The 26,105-nt window shown below is 38.5% G+C and overlaps 1 protein-coding gene across 1 annotated transcript in view; it reads right to left on the reverse strand.

The window, feature by feature from the left end:
• Positions 1-23,353, reverse strand: part of RALB (RAS like proto-oncogene B) — a 49,783-nt gene extending 26,430 nt beyond the window's left edge. The window contains exons 1-2 of the mRNA XM_008922928.2: positions 23,236-23,353; positions 1,221-1,317 (exon numbers count right to left, since the gene is read on the reverse strand). The gene's annotated coding sequence lies outside the window, so the exon portion shown is untranslated. The remainder of the gene's footprint in view (positions 1-1,220; positions 1,318-23,235) is intronic.
• Positions 23,354-26,105: the final 2,752 nt, after the last annotated feature.

The raw sequence follows: 26,105 nt of genomic DNA on the forward strand, positions 1-26,105 counted from the left end.
GGGAGGGCGCGGGGAGGGGGCGGGGCTGAGCCCCGTGGAGGTTGTCAGGGGCCTGTCTTGCCTAAGGAGCAGCCGGGAGCAGTGGGAAGGGTCTCCCCTACTCCATTGCTACCTTTGTCTGTTCTCCCTGAGCCCTGTTTGGCTCTGTTTGACCCAAAGGAAACACAAAATCACAGAATCAGTCATTTTGGAAAAGACCTCTGAGATCATCAAGTCCAACCTGTGACCAAACACCGCCATGTCAACAAGACCATGTCACCAAGCACCATGTCCACCCGTTCCTTAAACACCTCCAGGGACAGAGACTCCACTACCTCCCTGGGCAGCCCATTCCAATGTCTAATCACCCCCTTCTGTGAAGAAATTCCTGCTAATGTTGAACCTAAACCTTTCATGGCGCAGCTCTCATCCTGTCGCTGGTTACCTGGGAAAAGAGATTGATCCCCACCTACAGCCTTATTTTCAGGTGATTGTAGAGGGTGATAAGCCTGAGCCTCCTCCTCTCCAGGATAAATAACCCCAGCTCCTTCAGTCACTCCTCATAAGACTTGTGCTCCGGACCCTTCACCAGCTCTGTTCCCTTCTCTGGACATGGTCCAGCACCTCAATGTCCTTCCAGAATTGAGGGGCCAAGAACTGGACACAGGATTTGAGGTGTGGCCCCATCAGTGCCGAGTACAGGGGGAAGAAAAGAAATTAGGAAGGGCTCTGTCTTAAATGCACCACACATTGTAGTGCAAATTCTACCAAGGGATGCAGAAATTAAATCTGAAGTCGGAAGGGAAAGGAATGGAAGTGTCCCTGATTTGCCTCATAAGGGTTGGGAGTGCTAAGTGCTTTATTAAATCATTGTGCTGCAATACTGTCACATGTGTGCAGCACAGAGCAGTTTTCACTGCTCAGGTAAAGAAAATAATGGCTATTGCTGTATTTACTGTGATTATTTTACAAATCTTTATCAGTTCCCAAATCCAAAATCTCTCTGGCCAATCCTAGTGCTGCTAATCACATGGCCAGGCACCGCTGTCTGGCAAGTTACGAAGTAAAATATACCTTCCATGTTGCTTTAATTTCGTTAATTTTTCTAGATATAAATGTTGACGTATTTGAATTCCACACAGTGAATTTAAGAATGAACATGTTGGGTAAAATTATTCCTTCTAAAAAACATGCTTTGCATGATAACACCCATCTTAGGCAATGATGGAAATGATGATTACCACTGATGTCTGGGGGGGTCAGCTCCTCTGGGACAGAAGTAATGCGTTAAGTAACAGTGTTAACTCCTGCTTTCACACTGGACCTCTTTGTAGCCTCCTACAGAAAAGAAAGGGAAAGAATTAATTACATTCAACCTCTATCCACCGGTGGCTGGGTAAAATTGCATTTTCAAGTTGGAGAGCATAAAAAAGGTCTGTCACTTAAAATAAATGCAAAAAAAGAAAAAGTCCAACTTTATAAAAGTGATAGGTGAAACAGCAGCCTATTGCCAAAGGAAAATAAGGTGGAGGAGGAATTGGAAAGACATTTACTGTAATCTATAATTTCAGGGTTGGCAAAAAATGCCAGGAATTGCCAGGAACTGGAAAAAAGAAGTTACGGAGACAGAAAAAAAAAAGTAGGTGTGTGGCTCTGAGAAACAACTGAGGAGTTCAGGACTGCATAAAAAGGGCGTATCTTCTGAATTTCTCCTGTCTTGAAGGAAACCACATTTTCTACATTGTTTGTAAGTTAACAGGGTTTACATCATCCTTGCATCATCATCAGTCTCTCCTCCTAACTCAAACAACTGCAAACCACCAGATTTTAGTTAACCCCTTAGGTGGAAAAGTGAAATTATGAAATTAATGAATTATGAAAGGTCCTGATTGCAGCAATTTTTCCCTCTGACTTATAGATTGTATCACACTAAGAACCACATCAATATTCATCCTGCATTAGAAACTGGCAGACTGAGAGCTCTTTGCTATTTGATGCCATCCATTCAGAGAAGGACTAAGCAGAGAAAGAAATATTGCCAAATGTGAAGGAATGCTGTTTTATAGCTAACACTTAAATTAGCCAAATCTTGGTATTTCTAGGATTAAACATAAATGGTTTTAATACAGATTTTGTACATTTGTATGTAGTCCTAAAACCAAACCAAACAAAAATTAATTAGAACTGTTTACTATTTATCCTTAACTATATGTCACCATGGACATCTTTTGTGCCATGTGGGCAATGTGGTGGGATTCATTGCTCTGATGTGACTATTCACAGGAGATAAATATTTTCAGCAAATCATATCTCTGACTCAAAACTCCCAGGAACCTGGGAAGCTGGGTCTTTTCAAACTGAACACAATACTATGCTGCTGCACTTGCCACAGTGCTGACACTTCCCCTTCCCCCTTGCAAAAAAGAGGGTTGAGAAATGAACCACATCTATCCTGCTTCTGAAAATTGTTTAGGGGAAACCTACTTCTTTGTAGTAATCCACTCATGAGAAAGAACATTTGTGTGATGCCACACTTTGAATTATTATGCATGTTGCCTGGTATAATCTCCATGGTTACAGATATATTTTTTGCTTCAGTACTTTAGGAAGAAAAATTCTATAGAACAATTTAGGAGAGAAAATTCCTTTTCATTATCATTTGTATTGCATTTATTTTATTCTATGTGGTTTGCAGACAATAAACATTCACTTTATAAACAAGTAAAATTTCAGTAGAGATGGAAAAATTTGTCTACAGCTCTTGCTTTATCTTGCCATAACATGTTTTAAACTGCAAATTCCTAGAGATAGGAATGGTATTTTTCATGCATATATTTAGTTTCTATCCCACTAAGAATGTAACAGGGCACTGTGTGTCACTGCCAGAGTCATAAACAACAGTAAGTGTGGTGGGAAGACTGAACAGTAAATATTATTTCTTTGCAAAGATTAGGACTCATACTTCCCTTCTGAGCAGTTCTAAGTAGAAATGTATTCTAGAAAGATGGTTAGCTGGAACAAGAATTAGCCAAAATCAGTTCCAGAAACTGGTGATGGGAAAGATGTAAACCCCAGATACATAGCCCTATTCCCATCATTTTTGCACACCCAGTTCTTCTTTGACAGTGTTTCAGCATCTCTGGCCTGTTTTTGTTTGGTTCTTTTTTTTTTTTTTCACACGAGTGACTACAGGAAGAACAGTGTAAGGAGCCCATTCAGGAAAAATTTATTTGAGGAACTATAAGGCCTAGCAGGCTGCAAATGATGGACAGAAAGAGTCTCCCCTCTCCTGCAGGGAGCAGGTAATAGTAGTCTCAGGTAAAAAGAAAGGTATATACAGTGATGAGGAAACTGGAGGAAGGTTCTTGAATTGCAAGGGAATCAGTGCTACCTAGGATGTCAGTCTTTGCTGATTTAGTGGTGTAATTTGGAATCTCTAGAAATAAGAGAAATAAGAGGCAGAGAATTCTGCCATCTGAATGCTGTCGAGGGACTATGGCACAACAGGTACCTGATTCACAGCTTTTATCCCAGTCTCAGTTTGCAAGGAACTGTGGCCAGTAATAACCACAAAGAAATCAGGGGGCACTGGAAAAAGAAGTGGTCCTGCTTCATCTCCTGCACTGAAGTTGTGCCAGTAATATAAGAACAGGCTAAAGCAGCAGGAAGATTTTGCCCCTGTCTGAAGCAGTTCTTAGTTACACATGACCAGTTCCTTATAACACCTGGGCAAAACAAAGCAGTGGTTCAGTGGAGGTAACCAGATCCATAAGTTTTTATTAATTTATTCAGTCCAAAGTGACTGTAATTTTTTTATCCTATTTTTAAAACCATTTTTTCAATCAAAATGAATGCTAGTGTAAGACTGAGGAGAACAGAAAAAAGCCTGGGAAAACAGAAGAAAGACTGAGGAACACAGAAAAAATACAACCCTATTGTGCTATCTAGAATGCTGTGATGTCTTTCTTGTTCTCAAAATACATAATTTTTTGTATGTGCAGAGTTCAGCTGCCAGAGTTAATCTAGGCTTAGATAAGTTGTAAGAAGAGGTACATGTACACAATGTACACTCAAACAGAGTTTGTTCTAAAATAAAAATAATTTAGTCAAAGGTGATTTTCTCTTTGGGCATGGATAGTCTAACAAGAACTACACTTTACAGATTATTTGTATACCTAAGAGAATGCAGCTGACCTTATCATGATTTATGAATTTCAGCATTCAAGAACCATAAAGCAATAAACTAAAGTATATCTGAAACAAGTGATAGTAAAGGAAATATGACTCTGGTTTTGGCCTTGTAGGAGATTATGGTGTTTTGACTGTATCATTCAATTTATTTTTGTTACAGACAGCCGGAAGTCACCACACTAAAATAAAGTTCACTGTCAAATAACCTTTCCATTTCAGATACAGCTGGGATTTGTCAGGATCATATCACAGGGTCATTCTTAAAGGGATTCTCACTGACATTTTGTGAGGTAAGGGATTTCACATTCCAGTTTTACAAGTGTTACACTTCTGATCGTCATTACTATCAACACCGTGACAGATTTAGGGCCTGATCTTGGAGCCTTTACAGAAGGAGTTAAGTTTATTGTAAATAACTTCATAGCCAAGAATCAAAAGAAAATAAAAGGTCAGCAGAGAGCCATAAGAGGTCAAGTAGTCTCATTCCATGGCCCAAAGGCAAGGTCAGTTATAAATATATAATTTTTGGCATGTAATTTTTTTAACACAGTTAAGGTTGTGGTATCATTATAGCAGTTTGTTTAAAATACTGAGTTACTTTATCATAAGGAAAAAACCAACAACATTTACATTAAATGTCACTATCTGCAGTTTCAGCATATTTGTTATTTGCATGCTGGACCTAGCAATCAGATTTTTTTCCATTTTTTACATCAATATACTAAATATTAAAAAATCCTTATCTTTTTCACTCCTCAGAAATCTTTTCCTCCTTCAAATAACACCTGTTTTTGCAGTTGTTTTTTGTAGGTGATGTTTCCTAATTGCCAGTCACTCTCTTTCTTCTTTGGTCTCCCTCCAGCTGGCCCATGTTTCCTGAAGTGTACTGCTGAAGCAGATACATTAAGTATAGCTTTGCCAGTTATATATAGGGTAGAAAGCATGCTTTAGTGTCTTACAGATCACACTGAAGGCAGTTTGGTAAAAACATGAATTATTACAGAAATAGATAAGGCAGGGGATTTTTCCAGAATAACAAGCAGCTAACATTGTTGAGGATTTACCTCCCTGTGTTGAAGAGTCCTACCCTGTAGAATAGAGGGTGATTTGAGCATGCTTAAAAAAAGTTAATGCAAACAGATCTTGCCCCCCTTATTTTTTAATCAAATTTTTTAGATTAAATTATTGACAAATATATTAAATTAATAATGAAAATTACTGGCTTTTATAGCAACCAGCATTCTAGAAGGGTGGGAACAACACTTCAGAAAGAAGATTTCTGAATTAAAATTATATAATTTTTAAGTACCTACTTCTGTCCACAATCTCTAATTAAGTTGATGTAACTTAGAATGAGATTAAAGTGTCCTCCTGCAAATTTAACCAGAGCATTTTTATGCAAATATATTCTGAGGCCATGAAAGCCCTTCATATTTAGTTTATTATCTTCATTGTTATGAATGCACTTTTCTCTTTTCCATATTTAATCACAGCATCTTTTGCAAACATTTGGGAGTTTTGATGCCCCTTCACCATTTAAATAGAAAGATTTTTTTTTCTCAAGCACCTCACAGTTTAGGACAGGGTCTTGGTAACTGAATTTTGTAATACAGTTTTTGCTATGATAGTATTTTACTTATTCATGAATGCCACACTTTTTAGAATAATTTCTGATATGACTTGGTGGCTCAAAAAATTAGACTTTTCTTGCAATTACAGCATAATTCTGCACTATCATGCTGGCAAATGTTAAATTAAAGAAGGTCTGGATGTGAACTTGAATGGCAAATCTCTTCTGGAAGTTCTGTAGGAAGTGGGTTTGAAGGTGGAACAAACGGCTACAAATTTTGTCTACTAAAATTCCTCTTCAGCTGTGCTTTGCTACAGATACTACTTATGTGTTATACCACATAACACTTCATTGTTCATTAGTTGCTGTATTTCAATGCAGAGGTGAAAGCCTCATAAAAGTGGATCAAGTGGGTATTGTAGGAAACCTGTAGGAACTTATTGCACCGCTGAAGTTTATGAGGAAGTTTGTGTCTATGAATCTGTTAATGTAATTGTTATGACATTGTTATGACATTATGTTATTCTCAATTACAGAGCTTGTTAAGCACTTAATGCAGTCATGGGCTAATACTGCTGCGTTAGAGAAAGTTTTCGCTTCTGAGCTGAGTGCTCGGGTGTTAGTTCACACAGCATTCTTCTCTAGGAGAGAAGATGTTACTCGTGGTTGATAACCTGATACAGTCTACAAAGAGCCTTTCCTTTTTTTCTATTTTAAATCAATAAGAGTACAATATGCTTTACATTACAGGATTAAGGAAAGTAATTTCAAAGTAAATTTGATTTGTATCCCGTAACATTCCGGCTTTTGCGTTGTTTTTTATCTTTTCAGTGAACAATAACACATACTTAGGATCTGTCAGAAGAGTAAGAGATTAGCTTTTTAGAAAAGACTGTTTGCTAGAAGCTAACTATATCATTAGTAGCAATTTAGTATTCAAAATATTAGTATGTTTCATCAATATTCAACCTGTTAACTCATTCTTAAATACATTGTAAACAAATAAAACCCCACCACCTTTTATCTTCTGATGCAATTTACAGTAAACCTATTCCTTAGAAAAAGCTTGGGAGCAGCTGCACTGGTTTGTGGGGTCCTGAATCTGCAAAAGTAATGTACCTTGGCCAAAATATAAATCCAGGACTCCATCAGACACTTCAAGCCCACAGCCAAGCTTCTCTTCAATCTCCAAGTTTTGTTATTTCATTATGATGTATTGCTGGAATACCATAAAAATAAAACAGAAACGCTGCAGTAAAGTGAAGACTGAAATAATTACCAAGAACCAGGAAGCTCTGAGTTGAGACTTCTGATACTGTGGGTAATGTGAACAAACAAAGGCGAAATATAACCAGAAAGGAACCTTTGAGGGGAGAGAGAGGCATATATATGTGGGTACATATATATTTTTAATTCAACAGTTGAAGCTCTTGTGATTATACATAACTAAAATAGTGTTTAAGAGTCAGAAATTCTGCTTTTCCCCAAATTTCATTGGAGCTACATTGATTTACAGCACAAGAGAACAGCACTATGTACTCACAAGCAAATCCACCCACCCTTCTACCGAGACTAATCTCCTCAAAATAAATAACTGAAATCCTAAATTCATCTAGTGTTCACAGCCTAGAAGTTGTTTGCTGGGAAGCAGTGAACATTTGCTCTAATTTAGTTTGTCTTTTCCCTTTCATTGCAGGGGCATGCTTTAAGACCTTGCAAGTTGTGTTACAGATTTTCTGTCCCAGAGCAGAATGGCCAAAGAATGGCTTCTTTTGGCCTTTTTTTATCAACTACAGTTTATTGAACTGTGTCGTATCTTGGGTTTCTCAAATCTCGTTTACTTGTTTTGACATTTTCATAAATGAGAGCAAGCTTATGTCTGTATCTTCTAAGAGTTCTTGAGAACTATCGTTGCCCTTAATCATACAAACCACCTTTGTGTAACTTTGAGATCTTTAGTAAGAAGCTTTACACAACCTTTCAGAGAACAATAAATCAAACTCTGACTTTTCCAAATTGCTTGTCTGCATTCAGGCATGAATTTCATCTTCAAACTGGATTTCTTGAAGGGCAACAACAAACCTCTAGCCTATTTTTCCTGATCAGACTTTGAGTAGCAGAAAATGAATTGGTTTGATCTGGCTCACATAACTGCATTTAGTCCTCTTATAACCCTTGTCATTTTTTTAGGCTTTCCTTTTTCAATGCAATAGTTCTCTAACATTTTAAATGGAATTACAACTAGGTCATAAGACATACAAAGACTGCTTTCCCCCTACTTTTTTTTCTTCCATACCAATTCCCATCTGTGAAAACATCTGCAAAAGGCTAAATGTCAATTGATACAGATTTAATCACTGCAGAAATGGTCACATAATGGAGAGGTGGCCTATAATCATATGTTTCCTGGAAGCAGTACACAATGCATCAAAATTATTGTGGAATCTTTCAAAACAGAAAACATAGAATTAGCCCTGACACTAGTGGTCTGATTTCAAGCAGCACCATCTGAGACATTGCTGTTTGTGAGCACTGGATTTTATGGTGATGTTTTTCATGCTGTTTTCAGTGTCACTTGATTATCTACTCTTTGCTCTTAGCTTTGGAGAGTAACAATTATACTACTGGAATTAGAGAAGGGATGTAAACTTATTAGTTAGGGAGATTATTCTGAAAACTTTCAGCATCAGTTTAGAAATCTGACTAGCTATATAGTGAGGTGTTTCCTGGCAAATGCCAAATTCATTTTTGGCCTCAGGACAGCTTGTATAGTGTAAAAATTAACTTCATACTGAAGCATTGTGATCATCATTATTTCATCTGAAAAGAATAAGGAAGTAAACTCTTTCTGAGAACTGGTTTCTGCAGACCATGTTTTTCCCTTCTGCAGATCAATAGAAGACTTTGGTCTGCAAATCTCAAGGTTAAACTCTAATGTGTGTCACTGTAAGAGATTTTTGAGATTTTTGAGGTTAAAAACTAGCATTGTTAATTTATAGTGTCCCATAAACAATCCTGGTTCATAGAAATAGATGGACAATGCCAAGCAGACAATGTAAGCCTGCCCATGGAAGCTAGAAAAGCTAAATTGCAAAGGCACAGATGCCACCAGCATGGTCAATATAAATTGTGACATCTTAATGAGAGCAGGGACCATTCAATGTGTGCTGTAACCCTTATCTTAGATCGCTCTTGCTTATACCATCTCTGGTTTAGAGAACAGTATTTCATGCAAAAATAGTTTTCCCAGCTTCAACTAGATTTAAGTGCACCCCTTGACTAGCATAGTATAGTCTTTGGCTTATTATCTGGGGCACTGTCCTACTAGATATGGGCTCAGATTACCTCAGAAGAGAAGGTACTAATGTTTAGTTTACTACACACAAGATGTATTCCCTAAGACATTGCATACAAAGGATCAATCTTCTTCCTCTGATTTGAAAGGAAAGGCTGCTACTCTCTCCTTTCTTCCCTCTTTCAATTTAAGGGGAAGAGCAGTATATTTACAAGATACTCTCTTCTTAAGTCATTTCCTATAAGCTTCCCACTGAACTTGTTGGCTTGCATAGATTACATTCAGAGGAGGGTTAGATCTGGCAGAATCTGACAGGGTTAGATCACTGTATCAACTTAAGATGCTACTTTCCCCAAAGTCTCCCCAGTCCTTTTGCCAAAGGTCTTAAGAGAGTGGTAGATGATGTTTATGATCTTAGCTCTTCCACTTACTAGCAAGAATTAATTTAGGATGCAAGACAGCTAAAAGGCAGGTATATAGCTGGGAATTGGGCAAAGTAAATGGAAGATCCTAAATGTTTCACAATTTATCTTTTCTCGACAAATGTTTTAACCCAACAAATTATTTCCTCGTAAATCTAGAAAAGATCTTTATATAGAGCAAGACTGAGATATTATTATAATCTTGTGGCAGCTGCCACATCTTTCCAAAAAAGAGCAGTCCTCCATGCTCTTTGGAAAGCAAGAATGCTATGGATTTGCCCACTGTAGCTGGAGATATCCATTATGTCAAATGCAAAATGCAACAGTCATGTCACGTCCATGCTGGACTCAGCTTAATGCCTTTTCTGTTTCTTTTCACAGAGCCTTAGCACTGTGACCACCTGCTGAATCTCTCTTTTTAGCATGTAAAGAATCCTTTGTTTGGATCAGCTGGTCTTTGACTTCTCAGCTCAGAAAGTTTCCTTGTGGTTTTTCTTACACCTCTGCAAGGGTTTTCTGGGGATAATTTGGGAAATTTTCAATTCTGGAAAGGACGGTAAAACTCAGTTCCTTTGCCACTTAGCTGATTTGCACTTCCTTACTTTGTTGTATGATACTAATGGAGACAGGTCTAAGCTGCCATTTCTAAACACAGTCTGAATCATGGCAGAAAGAGTTGAAGCAGTACTCTGCTCATTAAACTCTGCCCTTAAACTTCAGGGCTCATCTTTTATAGTTTACTAAAAACAAGTTCATCTTTACAACTCTTATAATTCCTTGCCCAGAGAGAGCTGTGATTTTACAAACATTTTCAGTTTCACTAGGCCATAGCCAGCTTTTCCATCATTAAGGTTCTATGTATCTTATGGAATTTTTGTTTCTTAGTTCTTGTCATGCAAACAAGGCAGTTAAAAAGTAGAATCAGGTAAAGATTGCAGTATGCAAAAAAATAAAAATATCAAAGCTTCTGACGGGGGACTATTTTGCAAACAGAAATAAAGGGTTCAGCTAGAACTTTTACCTGTGTTAGACGAATTGATTATCTGCATTAGAAGAGGGCCTTAAGAGACCTTGGACACATGAGTCTATTCTAGTTAAAAAAAATGAGATCTACTCAACAGCTGTGGGAAACACACTGTCTCAGCCCCAGAGTTTTCCAGCTTGGTTTAAAGCAGTTCTCATGGAGTGACTCCACACACACATTCCTTCTGACATGTAGTTTAACTGAAGGTTGTTGACACAGCTGTTTCATGACACAGGTGAACCACCTGATAATTATCAGGTCTTGCTTCTCAGAAATAGGTATAAAGCAAAAGTAACCTTTCCTGTCAGTTCCCAAAAGCTGCAAGTGTAAAAACAAGGTGTGATTGCCATGCTTTGTCTTTGGTTGCTGCACCTGCAGCATCAATTTCACCAGCAACTTTTATCTCCTCCCTTCTAAAAGCTTTTAGTAAAGGGGCTGCCCCCTGACCACATTAGTTGTTATAAATGCAGCTGTCATAAAGGAGGATACTGCACAATTTTAGAGATCTCAAGGTCACAAATCAACAATGAAAGAAGTTGTAGAATTTATTTTTTAAAAAAAGACGGTTTCCATCTCCCTCAAGCTAAATATATATTTCTTTTGGCTATGGAAAAGATGAGGCTTTTTGGGCTTTTCCAGAAGGCTGATAGAAGACCATGCTCGCCTGTCTCTGTCAGAGACTTCATTCTGTGAAAAGCCATAATTGACAGGAAGATCAACCTGTAAAGCTGACCAATAAAACATCTGTCAGCTTTTTTTGATGCACATTCCTTCTTCATCTAGCAAATTTTAAACAACCAGGCTTGTTCTGTCACAGGTTTCAATCATGGAGAGACTCTTGAGCTGCTGCTGGAAGAAGTGTGAAAACATGCTAGCCCAGATTAGGAAGTGCTGAGCAGCAGACAGAGCTATAATACATTAGAAGGCACCACACTTGTGGCTACTACTCCTGATCCTATTTTAGATCCACACCACAGAGCTATTTCCTTGTATTTTGGTCCATGTGCACTGTTAGCTCCCTCAGAAGCATGCTTTGTGCCCCAGCAGAAGAATTTGAGTCAGTTTTTATTCTTACTGACGAATATTAATTCTAACTTCATTTTTATTAATTCCAAACTTTAGATTACTCATTTGTCAGTAGTGTCCATGGCTTGTTGCTCCAGGACGTAATTCATTTGTACTCTCAACTCACCAAAGGAGCTTTTTTCAGCACGCTGGAGACATGGCTCCAGTTAGTTGGGCAGCTACAGCTCTCATTCCAGCCCTAGGTTTTGAGCTGAACCTTCATCTCATATGCTCCTGATGTTTTCCAAATATACCAAACCACTTTGCTTTAGTTATAAAAAAAAATGGTTTGGTTCCAGTTCTTACTCTGTTCAATGCACAAATATTTCACTCTAATTCTGCCAAAACCTTGCCACTTTTGTTCCTGTTAATAAAATGCACAACTTCCTGGTCTGCATCCTGTTAGTGCTGACATGGGCTCCTCATATCCAGTATGGGTTCATCCCCACCCCAAGGACAGGAAGTGTTCTGCTTTGCTGATTCAAATATGACCAGAAATTAATGTGAACAAAGAAACTTTCAAGAGGGAAAGTTTAGGTAAGAACATGACAGTTGAGAATGTAACAGCCAGAGTTACAAACACAAAGGGGAGAAATATCAGAGCTGGGGAAAAATATCAGAACTGCTTTGAAAGTCCTTGATAAATGGTAACAGTAATAGTAGTAAAATGTACCCTGAGAATTTAGCATAACATCATCTTTCTTCTTTTTACGTTTTTTCTATCTAAGGCTTTTGTTGTGGGTTTATTTGCTTTGTTGGGTATGTTTTTTTTTTCCTAATGCATTCTTGTCTGTATAACTTGTTATTTACATTGGTTTGAGCATATACCAGTCTCAATTAAAATTATTTAACAAAGGGTTTACAAGCTTTTTTGCAATTTAATGTTGCTCATAACTTCTGTATGGAGTCACCCCATGAGGCTGACAGCTTTAAATCTGTCATCTAAGCTGCCCTTTTTGTCAAATTGTCTAAACCAAATACACTAGTAAACAGTTAAAACAATAAACTGTGGGGTTAATGTTGGTTGGCTCCTAAAAATATTAATATTACAAAAACTGCCTGTGGAACTGCCAATTGTTAGACAAGAAGCAAAAGACTATTAGGGCACAAGAGATTAAACTCTGATACCCCTTTCTGGATCAGAATGGAATCACCTTGGCTTAGGGGATTTGGCAGTTCTGTGTATAAAGACAGACCATTGTTTTTTGAACTCTGCTATTATTCACACTAAATGCATTTGAAATTCTCAAATTAACAAATGGTATGCAGTAGTTGTGCAGCTGAAAGGAGGAAAGTTCTCAGCTGAGAATTTTAATGGTACATGGCACAAATATTTAAGTCAAGGCATAGCACAAAAGGTGAAAACTGACAAGTGTGCTTGATAAAGTGAGACAAAACAAAGACAGGTAAATCCTCAGGTTCTTCATTTCACAGCTCCCTTAAACAAATTGGGAAGTCACAGTACAGGAGAGTGAAGTTCAGTGGGTGCTTTGCACAGCCACATACAAAATCACAGCTTCTCTTTCCTAACCAAATCAGAGTATCCTTCTGCTTAAACAAGGATGGGGAAGGGACTTGTGTTAATAGAGACTCTTTAGCTGATTTAGCATGACTAGGCAGGATGCTCTCCTTCCTCTGAGCTTGCCAAGAGTGTCAGGAAGTATTGCCTTCCTTCCTGGCTCCCAGCTTGCTACCTCTGCAACATCCTATGCCTCTACTGGCAGGGCTTCCTTGCCAGATTTCAGCACAGGCAGATATCCACAAACTGCTGAAAAAAGGGGGGTCCAGACATTGCTGGTGGATGTAATAATCTTATTTCTTTCTTCTCATTTGTTGTACACCATGCAGGAATAACCACCATGTTTTATCTAGTGGTGAGGGTATTTTGGTTGTGAAGGACTGATCTGCAACTAACTTTGTCATGATAATTATACAGCAATGTAATATTTTGAATATATAGATTAACTACAATTGTGGAAAGCAATGATGTTGACACTTTTGGGTTTGAAATATGCTCTATCAACAGATCTGAATATGTTCAATATACCTACAAAAATTTGAGGTATTCTAAATACCTTCAGTTATAGCTATTTTTTTCAATTCTAGCTGCTGTGATCATGTGTTTCACTCCTGTAATAATGGATTTTCCCCATTGATGACTCAGAGGAAATAGTCTCTCCAGCCATTTTTTCACAGAATAAACCACAGCAGTTCCTCAAAGTTTTCACTGAAAAAAGTTGCTACTATAGAGCAAGAATTTAATGCAACCTCAAACACTAGCATAAATATGTGATCAGATTTAATTTTATGTACCTTGTGACCTCATTTGAAACTGTTGTGACCTCACTGCTATAGAACCTGGTTTGGGAACCACTGCTTTATACACTGTCACATGGCAGATATGCATTTCTGAGCTATATTAGCAGTCTATAGCACAAGGCAGCACAGTCAGCCTGTCCTATAGAGGAGACTAGGCTTACTTAATGTTTACATAGTCTAGGATAATGGGAATGTACCTAATAGGTGCAGCATTACTGGCCTCCTCTCCCCTTCAGTCTTCTCTGTTTCAAGAGCTATGACCATATTCCATTCCAGTGACTGTAGCACCAAACCTGGATTTACATTGGGATGATAGAGTAGAATCTGATGGCTACTCAAGACAGAGATAAGTTGTATTGTAAAATTATTTTTGTTTCCTTCTTGATCTTCACTAATTTGCATACAGTTACAGACATACATGATGCCTCAAAGGTGCATAAACACCCCTTCCCTGTAGAGATTATAATCCACAATAAGAATTAAAACCACAATATAAAGAACTACTTCCAGAAGGCAATAGATTCTTCCCAGGGACTATGCTTTCCTATGGGACATGCATGAACTCAGTAATTCTTAATCTACAATCAGTCCAGGTAGAGTACTCTGTTTCTTTTAAAGATGTAAAGAGCAACGCCTAGTGGATTAGCATAGAAACACCTTATGGAAGAAATGTATCTTAGGAAGGATTTGAATGAAGATAGCATTGTGAGTTCTTCCAGAAGTCTTATCAGAAAAGATTTTACAGCAGAGAAGAATAGTTCCTGCCTTTGCATCACAGTTGCTTTCTGAAAAACAAGAACTGAAGAGAGATAAGGAAACTTTCTTGTAGACTACTATTATCAAACAGCAACTTCACTCCACCCTTCCCCTGTATTTGGCTTCTTACATAGTGCCTGGAGCTGCTGTTTTGTTCCAAGACTACACTCGGAAAAATTCCCTGCCATCATCAGAGATGCTAACAAAAGAAAGAAACGTATACTTCTTCCAAAGAAGAAAAAATGTAATTAACTGCTACCGATCAAAATCAGGAGAGGTACCCCTTTAGCTTGACTGAAAGTTAGCATAGCTTTCCCCTGTACTGTGACTGGCTGCATGTGCTGAAACCAAGCCCTGGACACATCCAGTAGCGCTGTTCCTGAAGCAGAAGTTTCAGCTGATATTTACACTGATGTCAATTACTTAGAGAGTAAGATAAAGAAATTGTTTCAACTTGTATTTAAGTGAGAGCTCTCAGTTTCGATAATTCATACTTATATTATGTTAAAATTATGCTGCTGTTCTTACCTGCCCAGCAAGGAGATAAGGCAACAGGCTATGTAGGAGTGTCCAAGCACTCACAAACTCATTCACACAGAAGTACAGCAAGAACTTCTCTGTATCAGGGTGCTCTTCTTGCCCACCTTTCAGAAGCAGGGTAAAGAATAATCCTCCCTCCCTTCCTTCTCTTTGGGATGAGGCAGCAGCTTGGTCTTTGAAATTTCCATAGTAAAGGTCCTGCAGAGCAGGCAGAAGATTCTGCAGACTAGATTTGGCCAGTGGGCTGCATTTTGCAATAGGACACTCTCCACTCATAGCAGGCCTGTGCACTCCTATCTCTATAATCTCAGGCACTGGGCAACATTATAAAGGAAGTTGTCACCACCCAAGAGCTTAACACACAGTTTATGGCCTTTGGAGTCATCAGTCCTTACTAGAAACAAACAAGCTCAAGAATTACATTGAACTGGTAATCCTGACAATTGTAGCCAGTTTTATTTTTCCTTGGTTACCTCATTTGTTGTCACAACACTTCATTCTGGAACAGAAACCCAATGGAAAAAGCATGTGATTAGGAATTTAGTGATTTAACTGCACCCTTAGCACTAGTTCCTATGTACTGTGGCAATGTGGAGATGCACAGTATTACGAAGGAAAGAGTGCCACAGTGCTGAGGTGGAAAAAGTACTGTTTATGATTGTAACTGATATTGTGTGGCTGCAGTGTAGTTTTAGTAAGAAAAATGCTGTAACATAAATGCTTCTTTCAGCTGGGAATATACCTTGCGTGTAAGACAACAAGAGTAGAGGGAATGTCCAACATTCAAGCTCATAAATGATGCCTTTTAAGGGAAAACAGGGTCTTGGCTGAGACTGAGACAACCAGGACTGAAGGAGTTTGGCATTTAGATCACAGTTGTAGCAAAACCAGATGACAAAGCAGAGCTTTAAAAAGCCTCTCAGATGGAAAGGTTTGGGATTAAAAGGAAGTGAGAGGAATAGAAGGTGCCACTTACTAAGGGGAGGAGATAGAAAACAATGATGCTATTGTAGTAGCAGAGTTGGTGAAGGTCAGAGACGATAAGCTCTGATTTGCATTCTTTCAAAACACTCGTGCAAAGTTGGTGATTTTTTTAGTGAAAGATTAGGGCCAAAGGATGTTGTGGCCAGGGAGTTTGCTGTACTTGTGTGAATTGTAATCTAAAGTGCTTTAGTTTTTCAAGCAAAAAACAGTGCCTTCAGCAACTTTATGCAAAGGATATCTGCTTTGCATTAGACTTGCCATATGCCTTTTGAAGAATTAGCTGTAAACCTTGAGATCTGCACTTTACAGGAAGCTCTGGGAAGGGTCAGTCCAAGCTGTGGTATCTGGAGAAGTCACTGCAGGATGTGGAACAGGCAGTGAGGCTGTCAGGTCTCACTCTATCCAAGAGATACTAAGCAGAATATTTCTACCTTGAATACATGCTTTTGTGACCCTCAGTTGAAGAGAACTGTGCAGTCTTTAGCCAGACAAGAGAGACAAGTGTCCCAAGGGCATGGGACCATAGCTGGATCTTGTGAAATTAATGAGGGATAGTCCTGCAGGGGGGAACCACGTTAAATTTCTTTTACAGAAATTCCTTATACAAACCTATCTCCTAGGAAACAGTATTTATCTACATTAACATTTTTTATCTATACTAGATATATAGAATGTGCCTAGGTTCACTGCTGTTTAGGTTTCTCTCCTTTAGCATTCCTACAGCTTGCCAGAATGTCTGCTTCTGCAGAAACAAAGGTTAATTAAACACATCCGCCCATTAGAGCAAGGAGTGAACATTACAATCTGGCCCCAAGCTACCTTCTTCAGCTGTCAGCACTGAAAGACACTTGGAACTACAAATTAGTCCTCAAGCAAAACTAGTTTCAGCAGAAACCACTTGTTTTATTGAACAGAGAAGTTCTTCCCCACATTTACAGTTTCAGCTTCTACTTGTCTCGTACTTAGTTCCAGTGAGAAACACTCTGGTGGTATTTTGCAAGTTGTGTGATCCAAGGTTCCTGGATGGTTACAGTGCCATGAGTTACACATAATAAGGAATGCTGGAAAAAAGTACCTTGCCTGCATTGCTAACTCCACATTTTATAACTAATATAGTTTAAGTTAACTCCTATTGGAATTTTTTTTCACTTGCGGTATTGCTTAGCTTTGTCCCTTCCACTGTGCTTGCACAATGGAAATAAACTGGCCAACTCCCTCATTACGTATTTCTTTTCACTTTCTTTTCCCTTTCATTATCTGGCTCTAATGTGTTACCTACCACAAATGCTTTCTCAGTTCTGTGAATCAAATCTGCAGAACTACAGAATCTACTAATTACATGAACTCCTCAGAGTAGCACTATGGCTGTACCTCAGTTTCCGTCTTAAGGTCACTGGGAATGAAGTCAGACAAGCATATACCTTTCACAAACATGTACTGTTACCATGCCTATAATCCCCACTGCTTGAAGAACTGACATTCCTAAAATGCTTTATTTCTGTGCTGAATCAACAGAACAAGGCTGTGATAGACCTGTTAGAGCAGTGACCAGTAATCTGATCACTAAGGTAGGCAGGACACATTGAGGTCTTTGGTGAAAGTAGGATCTTAAATAATGGTAACTATGTAAAAGAGCACAATATGTACTTAATCACAGAGGCAGATTGTTTTTGATTCTCTTCATCAATAGATGAAGCAAGTATAACTCCCTGCATTCAAAATTCAAAGCCCCTATTTTGTCAGAGCTCTTCTCAAATGCAATATTCTATTATGCATCCTCCATTCTCATTCAGATTATCCACAAGCAATTTCTGCTTTTCTCAAACTGACTCATTCTTCACACCTATTAGCTGAATTGTTGCTGAAAATGTTCATGTGTTTCGTTTCTACCGGTTTGGTTATTTTTGATCAGACACAAAGACCACAAAGTCTTCTTCCTATTCCCAATATGGAAGAGAACACTTAGGCATATTACCATTTTAAACCCTGCTTTTCACAAATATTATCTAATGTAACTACTGTTACATTTGATAGGTTGATAGTAGGGACTGTGGATAAAAGGAGACATGAGTGAAGAGCGCTGAAAGAATTTCAATTCTTTGCATTGCTTTCTTGGGTTCGGTTTCAAAGTGTATGAAAGACTCAGAAGTGTCTTCTTTGTCCAGTTTGTACTGGACTCCTCCTCCTTGGTTTTCAAAAACCCCTTTGAAAGACAGCGTTTCTGTCCCTGAGAGATGGGCACAGACACAGTGCTGTCTTGCAAACAGCATTGAGCATTGAGCCACTTTCTGGTCTGTGAGAGAAACGTTCTCTAGCAGAAACTGAAAGGTAAGTTGGAGTGGTACTTCGACCAGTATTTCAGTATTGGACAGTTGATCACTGATGACAGAGCTCTAGTGGCAAGGTGTAAAATATGCTTGTACTTAACATTTTAAGGAGAAGATAAACCCAAAAGAAAAACAAGATGGTAAACTAGAAGTATTGACCCCAAAGAGGAAAAAGAATGGCCTCCTTGGAACATCCCTCCTTGGCATCTTACTGGAAACATTCTGAGTGGCCTGCAAGTGGTAGGCAAGATGTGACTCCCTTCTTTACAAGTACAACCTGTTAAATTACTTTAGAGTTGTTTCCATAAATACAGCATGCCAGTGCTGTCTGATTTTGCCACCTAGGAGCTTTATTGGCAATGAAGCAGATGAATTTTGAAGGAATTTTGTTATTAGAGTGCAATTAAGTTGGAAGGCTGCTTGCACAGCAATGTCCTATTCATTATATGTGGTAAAACTCTTTATAAAAATTTTGGAGCTGACCACAGCCTTCTGCTGCTTATCTCACCCACACTAAAAGTACTGTATGATACAAAGCATTGTATAAGGTTGTGTAACAGACAGCTGTGTCAATACCCAAGTTGAACAGGGAGCAAGTAATGGTAATATTATTTCTTCATTCCCTCTCCTGGGCCTCTTCAGTCTTGCACCTATTACATATTTTGCGGACCATTTATTCTATCCTATACTGAAGAACACTATCAAACAGGTAAGACAGCGAGGATTGGAAAAATTTATATATGTCCTATCAGCATAAACAAATACATGGACTATGCTCAGGAAAGCTCTAAAGCTGCTGGAGCATATCATTAGTCTAAACGTGGGCACTATCCATTTAAACAGGTTTGCAAGGATCACATCTCTTTCTGTACCAGTTTATTCAGAGAGGACACAGCATGCAATTCAGAACTGCACTTCTAAGCAGATATTTCTTAAGACGCTGTTGCTTTTTTGTGCTTTAGGATACATTTTCATTTAGCCATGACGGTGTAACCAGCAGTCTGTGTTTTGCTTTCTGTGGGGCAATAACTTTAATGTGCTCCCTTAATTAAAGCTATGGGTATTATTAAGTGGAATGGTTGCTGAGAGTATGAAAAGAAGCATTGCCATATTGACAGCAAAGAGATTGCTGTGAGTTTTAATGTGTTCTCTTTTTTTTGTGGAGATCTGCTAGAGTGGATTTTTGAAGTTCAGGATCACTGTAAACAAAATATATTCAGCTGATACCTGAAGAAATGTCTGAACAAGAAAGACAAAACAGGTCCTGAGTAAGGAAAACTTTTGCAAGTATTTCAGCTGCTTAGGTGATTAAAATATAATATTCCAACATGAAATTGAGAACAATTATTGTAATAGTTTAAAGAGTTCATTCAACTTTAGAGTTAAGTCTAGTTTGATGATTAAAATACAGGGCAAGGAACCAGAAGACATAAAGTCTATTTTCAGCATTAGCACTGACTCACTGTGTGATATTAAGCAAGTCACTTAATTTAACTGTCTCACTCTCTGTCTCACCTGTAAAATGAGGGAGCCTACCTCACAAGCTCTTTGTGGGATTAATTAATTAAACATTTGCTGTGCACCTAACATTTCTTGGCTATAAGGTGCTGGAAAATTTATTTTTTAAGATATATATAAACAGGATACAAGAGCAGGGGTAGGTGGCTTCTATAAAGGAAACTCACGTCTCTTTCATCTTTGGATCTTTTAAGCATGACAACGAAATAATTAACTGCATGACCAGTTGGTCACCAACCCAAGTGAGCTAATTGGTGACACCAATATTGGAGGCAGCCTGGGCTGCAGTGATCATGCACTGTTAGAGTTTGCAGTCCTCAGGGATATGTGTTAGTTTAAGAGCAAAGTCAGGACTCTGAATTTATGGAAAGCAAACTTCCAGCTCTTCAAGGAGTTAGCAGTAGGAAACTCTTGTCCCCTGGGAAACTGCTGTTGGGGACAAGGGAGCAGAACAGAGCTGGCAGATCTGGATGCTTTCCATAGAGAGCAAGAGCTCTTAATACCCAGGTGTAAGAAATCAGGAAAAGGAAGGAAAGAGACCAGCATGGCAGAGTTGAGACCTGCTGGTCAAACTAAAGGGCAAGAAGGAAATGCACAGGCAGTGGAAGGAAGGACAGGTGTCCTGGGAAGAGTATAGGCACTCTGCCCGGTTGTGTAGGGATGGGATCAGGAAGGCCATGGCACAGCTGGAGCTGAACTTGGCAAGGGATTCAAAGAATAATAAGAAAGGCTTCTACAGGTATGTCAGCCAGAAAAGTAAAGTCAAAGAAATCATATTCCCCTGGTGATCAAGACTGGAAAACTGGTAACAACAAACGAGGAGAAGGTTGAGGTACTCGAGAAATTTTATTCCTCGGTCTTCACTGGCAAACTCTCCTCCCACACCTCTTGAGTGGATGGCCAGCAGGATGGGGACTGGAGAAGAAGTCCAGGTTTCTGAACTTCTGAGAAACCTGAACATTTAAGGGACTATGAGACCTGATGAAAAGTTGTCAAGTCACTCTCCATGATATTTGAAAAGTCACAGCAGTCAGGTGAAGTCACACTGGAAGAAGGGAAACAATGCACCCATTTCTAAGAAGGGTAGAAAGAAGGACCCTGGGAACTACTGACCTGTCAGTGCTTGGGAAAATCATGGAACATATACTCCTAGAAGCCATCCTAAGGCACATGGAGGACAGGGAGGTGATTTGGAACATTCAGCAAGGCTTCACAAAGGGCAAGTCCTGCCTCACCAACCCAGTGGCCTGACTACATCACATATTCTAGGATTCTAAAACTGTGAGTGAAGCCCTTGAAATGAGTTTATAAAATGAAAAAAAACATAGCTACAAACTAGACAGACCAAACTATAAGTAAGAATAAAAATCCATCATCACTCTTCAGTAGAGAACAGAATTGAAAGACTAAGTTGGGTTTTTTCTATGATGTATAAGCAAATTTATATCTAATGGAAGTGAAAGGAAACAATTTAAACATAGAGAAAGGGAAATATAATTTATTTTTTTTAATCCCATAGTTTTTACTCATGGCCACACAACATTGTTGGAACCAAGATTTAGTTGGAGCCAGTGAATTCAAGAAACAAACATTTCCATGGAAATGTGAATATCTGCTGTGATATTCTATTAAGTGAAAAGGGTTACAAACCCCTTGTGTTGTACAGTAAAAGCCAACTACTAACTGACAGGCATGTAAAAACATCTCCTGTGAAGCCTATTTGACAGCTGGTGTCTCTGGACTTACTTGCAGCTGTATCAGAAGCACCTGGTACAGGTCACTGGTGGAGGCAGAACCCCAGAGGTGAACAAATGATCACCTCTAAAACAGCAATCCAAATGCTACTGAGGCCAGGCCAAACAGCACACAGCATGTCTTGAGCATCCTTCTACTCTTATCATAACTGTGTTGCAGAAAATGTCAGGTTTGTTGTCATAAAATTAACTACATCAGCAACAGAAGAGGGTCCAGCAACTTTTAACTGAAGAGTTTTTACCTCACAATGCATATTAGCAGACAACAAAAAGCAATGTGATCTACTAACACTGTGCTAGGACCCTATGGAGGAGCTGATCAAAACCATAGTGAACAAAATAAAAATAGATAAAGTTGTGTGATCAATAAGATAACCAAAGGTTATGTATTTCCTGTACAGCTGCTCTCCTCAGCAAAGAATTTTTTGGGGAGCAAGGACAAAATTTATTTGCACTTTTTTGAAGTGAGTTATTTTTATCTTAAATATTCATAAAAATATCACTGCTGCTTTTTGTTGGTTCCATTCAAACTAGTTTGAGGCCTTTATGTAAAGCATGGTCATAAGATTTTACAACTTCGGAATGAAGTTGGTGTTTGGTATTCTGCCAGGACAACATGCACAATAAAATACAGGTGTTCTATATGTAAATAACTTCTGCAATATCAACTGGTGGATATAAATGCAAGTCATTTATTTACTTTCATTATAACATTTGTTATGCTGCGAATTCTGGATCATACAACATTATAAATATAACTGTATTACTGATATAGTTAACAAGTTACTAATAAATTAGCATTTCAGTGACATCTAGACAAAACCTTAGGCCCTCCACCAAGAATGGCAGAGCCTTTAGCTCTGCATTTCAGAGCTAAAGAACAAGATGGAAAAGTGCAGAAATAACACCACCACCACAGGTTATGTAGTTATACTAAAAAGAGTCAGTGACTCACTGTCAATGTTTACTTGGCCTCTATGCTTTAGGGATGAGTGGAAATTAGTGAGGAAAACTACCTCTTTTATTCTCCTTTTATTTTGCTTATCACTAGCTTGTACTACTGCATTCCTTAAATCAAACCAGATAAAGAATAAACTTGTCATCCAGCATTAACACAATGCCATGTGGTCACTCACAGCTGTTCGTGTCTACTTTTTAGCAGCTGGTTTTTTCCTGTCTGCCTGTCCACAACAAATGAGTATGTCACCTGGCACAGCACATGTACCTTGGCCCTTTCCTACACCAAACCCACACCTTTAATCCAATCTCTGCACCCCGAGAGCCTCACATGTTGCTGCTGTTCCTTTTCTCACCCAAGCTGGGCCAGGAAACTCCCTTCTCACTTCAGTGATTAATAATGACAGCGAGTTCTCCTTTCACTTTTATTTGTGCCCCAAACTGCACATACATGTCAATACATAGAGAAGTGATCCTTCTCTGATGCAACTTTACAAGCCAGAAAAATTGTTTGCTCTCTCAGCTGATACTCACTGTGCTTAAAGGGCCTTTTGTCCTACAGCAGCAATTCCTTAAGGAGTATGAATTAGGCAGGCAGGCAGATGGTGGCAGAGATAGCTCCACTACAGTATTACAGACCAATTCACATGATGACTGTAGCTGGACTCCTCCTAGTGCCTCAGAAAGCTATAAGAAAAGGGAAGGGCTCAGGATATGATATCATGCACTCATTCTAAAAACAAGGAAACTGTTGTAGATGACTGGAAAAGTAACAGCTTAAAAATTGCTGAATGGCCAATAACAGAAAATTACTTTTCTGATTCATCTTCCCTCCCCATTCCAGCAAAAAGTTTCAATAAATACAAATTACAAACTTAGAAAACTATATTTACATGATTACTAGGACTAGCCTAAGATACTTATTATAGCTGAGTCATCTCAGAGTGTTGCTTAGTGTTGCCTGGCATTTGTGTTGTCTCTGCTTGTGTCAGATCTCAAGCTCTGAGCTTGTTACCAGGTTTGTTCAGGCAAATGTGCCTGTCCCCAGCACACCTGGGTTTGTGTAAGCAGCAGGGACCCACATGTATCCACTCCCTGTCAGTATCCTGACTTGTTTATTGCCTTTTTCAGAGAAAGTAAAGCACCTAAGTGATTTAAGAAACCAATTAATATTTTCTAAAGCAATGTAAGCAAACAGGTTTTTAAATCACATGGAAACTCCATGTGATTTTGTGCAGATTTGTGGGGGTAAGTTTTACTCCTTAGATCCTTTTCTAATTGCAAGCCTGCTTTAGAAATATAATCCATTTACAGGGCTATATTATTATAAATTTATTTCCTAAGACATTGTTTACAGCCTTTAAAAAAGAAATTAATAAACATTTGAAGCAAAGCAGATGTCCTAACTCAACACAATTGTTCTTAACCTGGATTTAGCTTTGAAGTTTGCTGGTTTTATTTCAGATTCGAAGAAGCACCTGCATGGCTGGAAGCTTGTCTGTTCTTTACAGCTTTATCAATTGGTCTAATAAGCCACTCATTTTTTCTTCCAAGTTGTCAGGATAATTTTGTTTCTGTTATAATCCCATAAAACACTCTCAGAGGAAAATTTAGCCCAGCCTTCAAGCATGCTACATTTTTATGTTGTGTTAGGAATTGCTACATTCTCTGTTACCGCAGTCATTGTGCTTGCCTTTCAGATTTCTTTTTCTGTGTTAAAAATTTCCTGGGATTATTTTTCATGTAATTTATCCCAGATTTAGCATTAAGGCCACCCATGAGTGATATATTATTGTTAATCGTCATTTTCAAGCTCCTGTATTGGCTTTTATTTTAATGGCTTGGATTTGGGGGAACTTTATCATATTATATCAGTTTAGTAACTGAGCATTTTATGATTCAGTATTTGCCAGTATCCTTCTACTGAGCTGCATAACAGGGTGTTGCTCTTGCAACTCTATTGTTTAAAAAGAAATATTCTGCTGCCAGATTCCCTGTTCTGTTTGTGCCCTTTGTTAGTGGACTTTCAATTTCAGGAACTTGTTCTATTTAAGAAGATAGTGGACAAACAATACTTTATAATATAATATTTATTAAACAGATGCTGATATTATCAATGCTTGTTTATCTGGTGGTGATGCATCTCCCAAGTAAACCAGCTGTAGTAGTAAAATAAACTGGAGTGTAAAAGCATTTTCTCATAAAGATTCTAGGGATTTTTACCTACTTGCACTTCAGGATCAAGGATCTTGAGTTTTTCTATGCAGTGAGGGGCAGTGACATCTCAAATTGGGCAAACGGAAATTCTTTGTGAGGTTGAGGAATGTGACTTAAGATCACTAATACCTTCACTTTTGTAGAATTTGGGAAGTCCTTCTCAAAAACCAAGATACAGTTTACATTTATGTTTCTGTTTCTCAGCATCTGGTAACCTGGATAGGGAAGTAGTTTGGAGCTTGGGGAAGAGGTGGAAGGGATTTATAATATGGGGAAGTGAAGTAAAGCCAAGACTCTAGTTTTATAGTAGGAGAGACAGTGGTGAGCAGGAGTAAAAGGGATCATGGCAGGTCAGGCAAGGTTGTGTGTGGGAGGATAACTCTGATGATGAGAAGGCAGCAGGACCATAAGTACCTCCAGATTTGGGTACCTCTTACAACCCTAAATGAATCTTCAAGGCTGTGTCATAGTTAAAAATATCTTGCCAGTTCTGGCTTGAAGTCAATTACAGGAGCTTGCAGATCATTTTGCTCTCTTAGGCTCCCTGTGGAATTTCAGTTGGATAGTACATTTCACATTTAAGACAGTGCTGATATTTTGGTCTGCTGCTGTTCTGTTCCAGAGAAAGTTGCCTTTTGGTAGAAAGAGCTACATGTCCTGCAGCATGCAGACATAGGCAACACATAACATTTATACAGGGGTTTGTTCATAGATAAGTCCAGTTTCGATCACAATTAGTTCTCTTAAAGATCACTGGACTAAAATATGCTTTATAAATATATGCAAGAACTGTTCTTCATGACAATACCATGGAGTTGGTGCAGTGATGAGAAATTTTAGTAGTGAGCAATATGAGGTAGAAAACGTTTTCCAACACTGATAAAAAAAAAGAACAGAAATTGAAGAAGAATTCTTTTCCTTTGCTGATTATTTAATTGCTCAGGAAAATACAGTGTGATTGTTAAAACTGCTGTCAGGTGTACAGGAGCAATGATGGCAGCAATTGTGTTTTGCAGTAGCAGAATGCAAAGAGGAATACAGATTGTGTGAAAAGAGGGAAAAGATCTGTAAGAAGGGTGAGATCAGTTTGTGTCCCTAAGGACTGAAGTCTAGGTGATTTAGAATAGGAAATCATTTTTAGGGATGTAAACATGTTAACTGACGATTCCTCACAATACCGTCGTGAA

Source organism: Manacus vitellinus, unplaced genomic scaffold, assembly GCF_001715985.3.
Source record: "Manacus vitellinus isolate BGI_N305 unplaced genomic scaffold, ASM171598v3 scaffold_22_pilon, whole genome shotgun sequence".
NCBI classification, from domain to species: Eukaryota; Metazoa; Chordata; class Aves; order Passeriformes; family Pipridae; genus Manacus; species Manacus vitellinus.